Source organism: Drosophila suzukii (genome assembly GCF_043229965.1).
Source record: "Drosophila suzukii chromosome X unlocalized genomic scaffold, CBGP_Dsuzu_IsoJpt1.0 scf_Xc, whole genome shotgun sequence".
NCBI classification, from domain to species: Eukaryota; Metazoa; Arthropoda; class Insecta; order Diptera; family Drosophilidae; genus Drosophila; species Drosophila suzukii.
The window spans coordinates 5,199,958-5,209,063 of NW_027255894.1; positions in this window are offsets into that span (position 1 = coordinate 5,199,958).

Here is a 9,106-nt window from a genome sequence, read left to right on the forward strand (position 1 = left end):
ATGTTCATATCTGCATTAAAATATATAACTTTAAAGGTAGTAGAAAGTATGACCGTTTTTATGTCATTGATTTTAATTTGGCGAAGGTTTACTAAAAAGGGCCTTCTTTCCATCTTTAAAAGCCAATAACTTGGTCAAATGAACTCGGATTTCGATATGCCATACATTTATGGCCTTGTGGAATTATTTTGTTGTTATCTGCATTAAAATATTTAACTTTAAAGGAAGTCAAAAATATGACGGTTTTTATGTCATTGACTTTGATTTTGCGAAGGTTTACTGAAATGGGCCTTCTTTACATCTTTAAAAGCCCATAACTTGGTCAAATGAACTGGGATTTCGATATGGCATACCTTTTTAGGCTTGTGGAATGATTATGTTGTAATCTGCATTAAAATATATAACTTTAAAGGTAGTAAAAAATATGACCGTTTTTATGTCATTGATATACATTTTGCGAAGGTTTACTGAAATGGGCCTTCTTTCCATCTTTAAAAGCCAATAACTTGGTCAAATGAACTCGGATTTCGATATGGCATACCTTTAGGGGCTTGTGGAATTATTTTGTTGTTATCTGCATTAAAATATTTAACTTTAAAGGTAGTACAAAATATGACCGTTTTCATGTATGATTCTAATTTTGCGAAGGTTAACTGAAATTGGCCTTCCTTCCATCTTTAAAAGCCCATAATGTTGTCGAATGAACTCGGATTTCGATATGGCATACCTTTATGGGCTTGTGGAATGATTATGTTGTTATCTGCATTAAAATATTTAACTTTAAAGGTAGTAAAAAATATGATCGTTTTTAAGTCATTGATTTTAATTTTGCGAAGGTTAACTTGGCCTTCCTTCCATCTTTAAAAGCCCATAACTTGGTCAAATGAACTCGGATTTTGATATGGCATACCTTTATAGGCTTGTGGAATGATTATGTTCATATCTACATTAAAATATATAACTTTAAAGGTAGTAGAAAATATGACCGTTTTTATGTCATTGATTTTAATTTTGCGAAGGTTTACTGAAATGGGCCTTCTTTCCATCTTTAAAAGCCAATAACTTGGTCAAATGAACTCGGATTTCGATATACCATACATTTAGGGGCTTGTGGAATTATTTTGTTGTTATCTGCATTAAAATATTTAACTTTAAAGGTAGTCAAAAATATGACGGTTTTTATGTCATTGACTTTAATTTTGCGAAGGTTTACTGAAATGGGCCTTCTTTCCATCTTTAAAAGCCCATAACTTGGTCAAATGAACTGGGATTTCGATATGGCATACCTTTTTAGGCTTGTGGAATGATTATGTTGTAATCTGCATTAAAATATATAACTTTAAAGGTAGTAAAAAATATGACCGTTTTTATGTCATTGATATACATTTTGCGAAGGTTTACTGAAATGGGCCTTCTTTCCATCTTAAAAAGCCAATAACTTGGTCAAATGAACTCGGATTTCGATATGGCATACCTTTAGGGGCTTGTGGAATTATTTTGTTGTTATCTGCATTAAAATATTTAACTTTAAAGGTAGTACAAAATATGACCGTTTTCATGTATGATTCTAATTTTGCGAAGGTTAACTGAAATTGGCCTTCCTTCCATCTTTAAAAGCCCATAATGTTGTCGAATGAACTCGGATTTCGATATGGCATACCTTTATAAGCTTGTGGAATGATTATGTTGTTATCTGCATTAAAATATATAAATTTAAAGGTAGTAAAAAATATGACCGTTTTTATGTCATTGATTTTAATTTTGCGAAGGTTTACTGAAATGGGCCTTCTTTCCATCTTTAAAAGCCAATAACTTGGTCAAATGAACTCGGATTTCGATATGGCATACCTTTAGGGGCTTGTGGAATGATTTTGTTGTTATCTGCATTAAAATATTTAACTTTAAAGGTAGTAAAAAATATGACGGTTTTTATGTCATTGACTTTAATTTTGCGAAGGTTTACTGAAATGGGCCTTCTTAACATCTTTAAAAGTCCATAACTTGGTCAAAAGGACTCGGATTTCGATATGGCATACCACTATTGGCTTGTGGAATGATTATGTTGTTATGTGCATTAAAATATATAACTTTAAAGGTAGTAAAAAATATGACGGTTTTATGTCATTGACTTTAATTTTGCGAAGGTTTACTGAAATTGGCCTTCTTTCCATCTTTAAAAGCCAATAACTTGGTCAAATGAACTCGGATTTCGATATGGCATACCTTTAGGGGCTTGTGGAATGATTTTGTTGTTATCTGCATTAAAATATTTAACTTTAAAGGTAGTAAAAAATATGACGGTTTTTATGTCATTGACTTTAATTTTGCAAAGGTTTACTGAAATGGGCCTTCTTAACATCTTTAAAAGTCCATAACTTGGTCAAAAGGACTCGGATTTCGATATGGCATACCACTATTGGCTTGTGGAATGTTTATGTTGTTATGTGCATTAAAATATATAACTTTAAAGGTAGTAAAAAATATGACCGTTTTTATGTCATTGATTTTAATTTTGCGAAGGTTTACTGAAATTGGCCTTCTTTCCATCTTTAAAAGCCCATAACTTGGTTAAATGAACTCGGATTTCGATATGGCATACATTTATAGGCTTGTGGAATGATTATGTTGTTATCTGCATTAAAATATATAACATTAAAGGTAGTAAAAAATATGACCGTTTTTATGTCATTGATTTTAATTTTGGAAAGGTTTACTGAAATGGGCCTTCTTTCCATCTTTAAAAGCCCATAACCTGGTCAAAAGGACTCGGATTTCGATATGGCATACTTCTATGGGCTTGTGGAATGATTATGTTGTTATCTGCATTATTTAACTTTAAAGGTAGTAAAAAATATGACGGTTTTTATGTCATTGACTTTAATTTTGCAAAGGTTTACTGAAATGGGCCTTCTTAACATCTTTAAAAGTCCATAACTTGGTCAAAAGGACTCGGATTTCGATATGGCATACCACTATTGGCTTGTGGAATGTTTATGTTGTTATGTGCATTAAAATATATAACTTTAAAGGTAGTAAAAAATATGACGGTTTTATGTCATTGACTTTAATTTTGCGAAGGTTTACTGAAATGGGCCTTCTTTACATCTTTAAAAGCCCATAACTTGGTCAAATGAACTCGGGTTTTGATATGGCATACCTTTATAGGCTTGTGGAATGATTATGTTCATATCTGCATTAAAATATATAACTTTAAAGGTAGTAGAAAGTATGACCGTTTTTATGTCATTGATTTTAATTTGGCGAAGGTTTACTAAAAAGGGCCTTCTTTCCATCTTTAAAAGCCAATAACTTGGTCAAATGAACTCGGATTTCGATATGCCATACATTTATGGCCTTGTGGAATTATTTTGTTGTTATCTGCATTAAAATATTTAACTTTAAAGGAAGTCAAAAATATGACGGTTTTTATGTCATTGACTTTGATTTTGCGAAGGTTTACTGAAATGGGCCTTCTTTACATCTTTAAAAGCCCATAACTTGGTCAAATGAACTGGGATTTCGATATGGCATACCTTTTTAGGCTTGTGGAATGATTATGTTGTAATCTGCATTAAAATATATAACTTTAAAGGTAGTAAAAAATATGACCGTTTTTATGTCATTGATATACATTTTGCGAAGGTTTACTGAAATGGGCCTTCTTTCCATCTTTAAAAGCCAATAACTTGGTCAAATGAACTCGGATTTCGATATGGCATACCTTTAGGGGCTTGTGGAATTATTTTGTTGTTATCTGCATTAAAATATTTAACTTTAAAGGTAGTACAAAATATGACCGTTTTCATGTATGATTCTAATTTTGCGAAGGTTAACTGAAATTGGCCTTCCTTCCATCTTTAAAAGCCCATAATGTTGTCGAATGAACTCGGATTTCGATATGGCATACCTTTATGGGCTTGTGGAATGATTATGTTGTTATCTGCATTAAAATATTTAACTTTAAAGGTAGTAAAAAATATGATCGTTTTTAAGTCATTGATTTTAATTTTGCGAAGGTTAACTTGGCCTTCCTTCCATCTTTAAAAGCCCATAACTTGGTCAAATGAACTCGGATTTTGATATGGCATACCTTTATAGGCTTGTGGAATGATTATGTTCATATCTACATTAAAATATATAACTTTAAAGGTAGTAGAAAATATGACCGTTTTTATGTCATTGATTTTAATTTTGCGAAGGTTTACTGAAATGGGCCTTCTTTCCATCTTTAACAGCCAATAACTTGGTCAATTGAACTCGGATTTCGATATGGCATACATTTATGGGCTTGTGGAATGATTATGTTGTTATCTGCATTAAAATATTTAACTTTAAAGGTAGTAAAAAATATGATCGTTTTTAAGTCATTGATTTTAATTTTGCGAAGGTTAACTGAAATTGGCCTTCCTTCCATCTTTAAAAGCCCATAACTTGGTCAAATGAACTCGGATTTTGATATGGCATACCTTTATAGGCTTGTGGAATGATTATGTTTATATCTGCATTAAAATATATAACTTTAAAGGTAGTAGAAAGTGTGACCGTTTTTATGTCATTGATTTTAATTTTGCGAAGGTTTACTAAAAAGGGCCTTCTTTCCATCTTTAAAAGCCAATAACTTGGTCAAATGAACTCGGATTTCGATATACCATACATTTAGGGGCTTGTGGAATTATTTTGTTGTTATCTGCATTAAAATATTTAACTTTAAAGGTAGTCAAAAATATGACGGTTTTTATGTCATTGACTTTAATTTTGCGAAGGTTTACTGAAATGGGCCTTCTTTACATCTTTAAAAGCCCATAACTTGGTCAAATGAACTGGGATTTCGATATGGCATACCTTTTTAGGCTTGTGGAATGATTATGTTGTAATCTGCATTAAAATATATAACTTTAAAGGTAGTAAAAAATATGACCGTTTTTATGTCATTGATATACATTTTGCGAAGGTTTACTGAAATGGGCCTTCTTTCCATCTTAAAAAGCCAATAACTTGGTCAAATGAACTCGGATTTCGATATGGCATACCTTTAGGGGCTTGTGGAATTATTTTGTTGTTATCTGCATTAAAATATTTAACTTTAAAGGTAGTACAAAATATGACCGTTTTCATGTATGATTCTAATTTTGCGAAGGTTAACTGAAATTGGCCTTCCTTCCATCTTTAAAAGCCCATAATGTTGTCGAATGAACTCGGATTTCGATATGGCATACCTTTATAAGCTTGTGGAATGATTATGTTGTTATCTGCATTAAAATATATAAATTTAAAGGTAGTAAAAAATATGACCGTTTTTATGTCATTGATTTTAATTTTGCGAAGGTTTACTGAAATGGGCCTTCTTTCCATCTTTAAAAGCCAATAACTTGGTCAAATGAACTCGGATTTCGATATGGCATACCTTTAGGGGCTTGTGGAATGATTTTGTTGTTATCTGCATTAAAATATTTAACTTTAAAGGTAGTAAAAAATATGACGGTTTTTATGTCATTGACTTTAATTTTGCGAAGGTTTACTGAAATGGGCCTTCTTAACATCTTTAAAAGTCCATAACTTGGTCAAAAGGACTCGGATTTCGATATGGCATACCACTATTGGCTTGTGGAATGATTATGTTGTTATGTGCATTAAAATATATAACTTTAAAGGTAGTAAAAAATATGACGGTTTTATGTCATTGACTTTAATTTTGCGAAGGTTTACTGAAATTGGCCTTCTTTCCATCTTTAAAAGCCAATAACTTGGTCAAATGAACTCGGATTTCGATATGGCATACCTTTAGGGGCTTGTGGAATGATTTTGTTGTTATCTGCATTAAAATATTTAACTTTAAAGGTAGTAAAAAATATGACGGTTTTTATGTCATTGACTTTAATTTTGCAAAGGTTTACTGAAATGGGCCTTCTTAACATCTTTAAAAGTCCATAACTTGGTCAAAAGGACTCGGATTTCGATATGGCATACCACTATTGGCTTGTGGAATGTTTATGTTGTTATGTGCATTAAAATATATAACTTTAAAGGTAGTAAAAAATATGACCGTTTTTATGTCATTGATTTTAATTTTGCGAAGGTTTACTGAAATTGGCCTTCTTTCCATCTTTAAAAGCCCATAACTTGGTTAAATGAACTCGGATTTCGATATGGCATACATTTATAGGCTTGTGGAATGATTATGTTGTTATCTGCATTAAAATATATAACATTAAAGGTAGTAAAAAATATGACCGTTTTTATGTCATTGATTTTAATTTTGGAAAGGTTTACTGAAATGGGCCTTCTTTCCATCTTTAAAAGCCCATAACCTGGTCAAAAGGACTCGGATTTCGATATGGCATACTTCTATGGGCTTGTGGAATGATTATGTTGTTATCTGCATTATTTAACTTTAAAGGTAGTAAAAAATATGACGGTTTTTATGTCATTGACTTTAATTTTGCAAAGGTTTACTGAAATGGGCCTTCTTAACATCTTTAAAAGTCCATAACTTGGTCAAAAGGACTCGGATTTCGATATGGCATACCACTATTGGCTTGTGGAATGTTTATGTTGTTATGTGCATTAAAATATATAACTTTAAAGGTAGTAAAAAATATGACGGTTTTATGTCATTGACTTTAATTTTGCGAAGGTTTACTGAAATGGGCCTTCTTTACATCTTTAAAAGCCCATAACTTGGTCAAATGAACTCGGGTTTTGATATGGCATACCTTTATAGGCTTGTGGAATGATTATGTTCATATCTGCATTAAAATATATAACTTTAAAGGTAGTAGAAAGTATGACCGTTTTTATGTCATTAATTTTAATTTGGCGAAGGTTTACTAAAAAGGGCCTTCTTTCCATCTTTAAAAGCCAATAACTTGGTCAAATGAACTCGGATTTCGATATGCCATACATTTATGGCCTTGTGGAATTATTTTGTTGTTATCTGCATTAAAATATTTAACTTTAAAGGAAGTCAAAAATATGACGGTTTTTATGTCATTGACTTTGATTTTGCGAAGGTTTACTGAAATGGGCCTTCTTTACATCTTTAAAAGCCCATAACTTGGTCAAATGAACTGGGATTTCGATATGGCATACCTTTTTAGGCTTGTGGAATGATTATGTTGTAATCTGCATTAAAATATATAACTTTAAAGGTAGTAAAAAATATGACCGTTTTTATGTCATTGATATACATTTTGCGAAGGTTTACTGAAATGGGCCTTCTTTCCATCTTTAAAAGCCAATAACTTGGTCAAATGAACTCGGATTTCGATATGGCATACCTTTAGGGGCTTGTGGAATTATTTTGTTGTTATCTGCATTAAAATATTTAACTTTAAAGGTAGTACAAAATATGACCGTTTTCATGTATGATTCTAATTTTGCGAAGGTTAACTGAAATTGGCCTTCCTTCCATCTTTAAAAGCCCATAATGTTGTCGAATGAACTCGGATTTCGATATGGCATACCTTTATGGGCTTGTGGAATGATTATGTTGTTATCTGCATTAAAATATTTAACTTTAAAGGTAGTAAAAAATATGGTCGTTTTTAAGTCATTGATTTTAATTTTGCGAAGGTTAACTGAAATTGGCCTTCCTTCCATCTTTAAAAGCCCATAACTTGGTCAAAGGAACTCGGATTTTGATATGGCATACCTTTATAGGCTTGTGGAATGATTATGTTCATATCTACATTAAAATATATAACTTTAAAGGTAGTAGAAAATATGACCGTTTTTATGTCATTGATTTTAATTTTGCGAAGGTTTACTGAAATGGGCCTTCTTTCCATCTTTAACAGCCAATAACTTGGTCAATTGAACTCGGATTTCGATATGGCATACATTTATGGGCTTGTGGAATGATTATGTTGTTATCTGCATTAAAATATTTAACTTTAAAGGTAGTAAAAAATATGATCGTTTTTAAGTCATTGATTTTAATTTTGCGAAGGTTAACTGAAATTGGCCTTCCTTCCATCTTTAAAAGCCCATAACTTGGTCAAATGAACTGGGATTTCGATATGGCATACCTTTTTAGGCTTGTGGAATGATTATGTTGTAATCTGCATTAAAATATATAACTTTAAAGGTAGTAAAAAATATGACCGTTTTTATGTCATTGATATACATTTTGCGAAGGTTTACTGAAATGGGCCTTCTTTCCATCTTTAAAAGCCCATAACTTAGTCAAATGAACTCGGATTTCTATATGGCATACCTTTAGGGGGCTTGTGGAATGATTATGTTGTTATCTGCATTGAAATATATGTCTTTAAAGGTAGTAAAAAACATTACCGTTTTTATGTATGATTCTAATTTTGCGAAGGTTAACTGAAATTGGCCTTTCTTCCATCTTTAAAAGCCTATAATGTTGTCGAATGAACTCGGATTTCGATATGGCATACCTTTATAGGGTTGTGGAATGATTATGTTGTTATCTGCATTAAGATATATAACTTTAAAGGTAGTAAAAAATAGGACCGTTTTTATGTCATTGATTTTAATTTTGCAAAGGTTTACTGAAATGGGCCTTCTTTTCATCTTTAAAAGCCAATAACTTGGTCAAATGAACTCGGATTTCGATATGGCATACCTTTAGGGGCTTGTGGAATGATTTTGTTGTTATCTGCATTAAAATATTTAGCTTTAAAGGTAGTAAAAAATATGACGGTTTTTATGTCATTGATTTTAATTTTGCGAAGGTTTACTGAAATGGGCCTTCTTTACATCTTTAAAAGCCCATAACTTGGTCAAATGAACTCGGATTTCGATATGCCATACATTTAGGGGCTTGTGGAATTATTTTGTTGTTATCTGCATTAAAATATTTAACTTTAAAGGTAGTCAAAAATATGACGGTTTTTATGTCATTGACTTTAACTTTGCGAAGGTTTACTGAAATTGGCCTTCTTTACATCTTTAAAAGCCCATAACTTGGTCAAATGAACTGGGATTTCGATATGGCATACCTTTTTAGGCTTGTGGAATGATTATGTTGTAATCTGCATTAAAATATATAACTTTAAAGGTAGTAAAAAATATGACCGTTTTTATGTCATTGATATACATTTTGCGAAGGTTTACTGAAATGGGCCTTCTTTCCATCTTT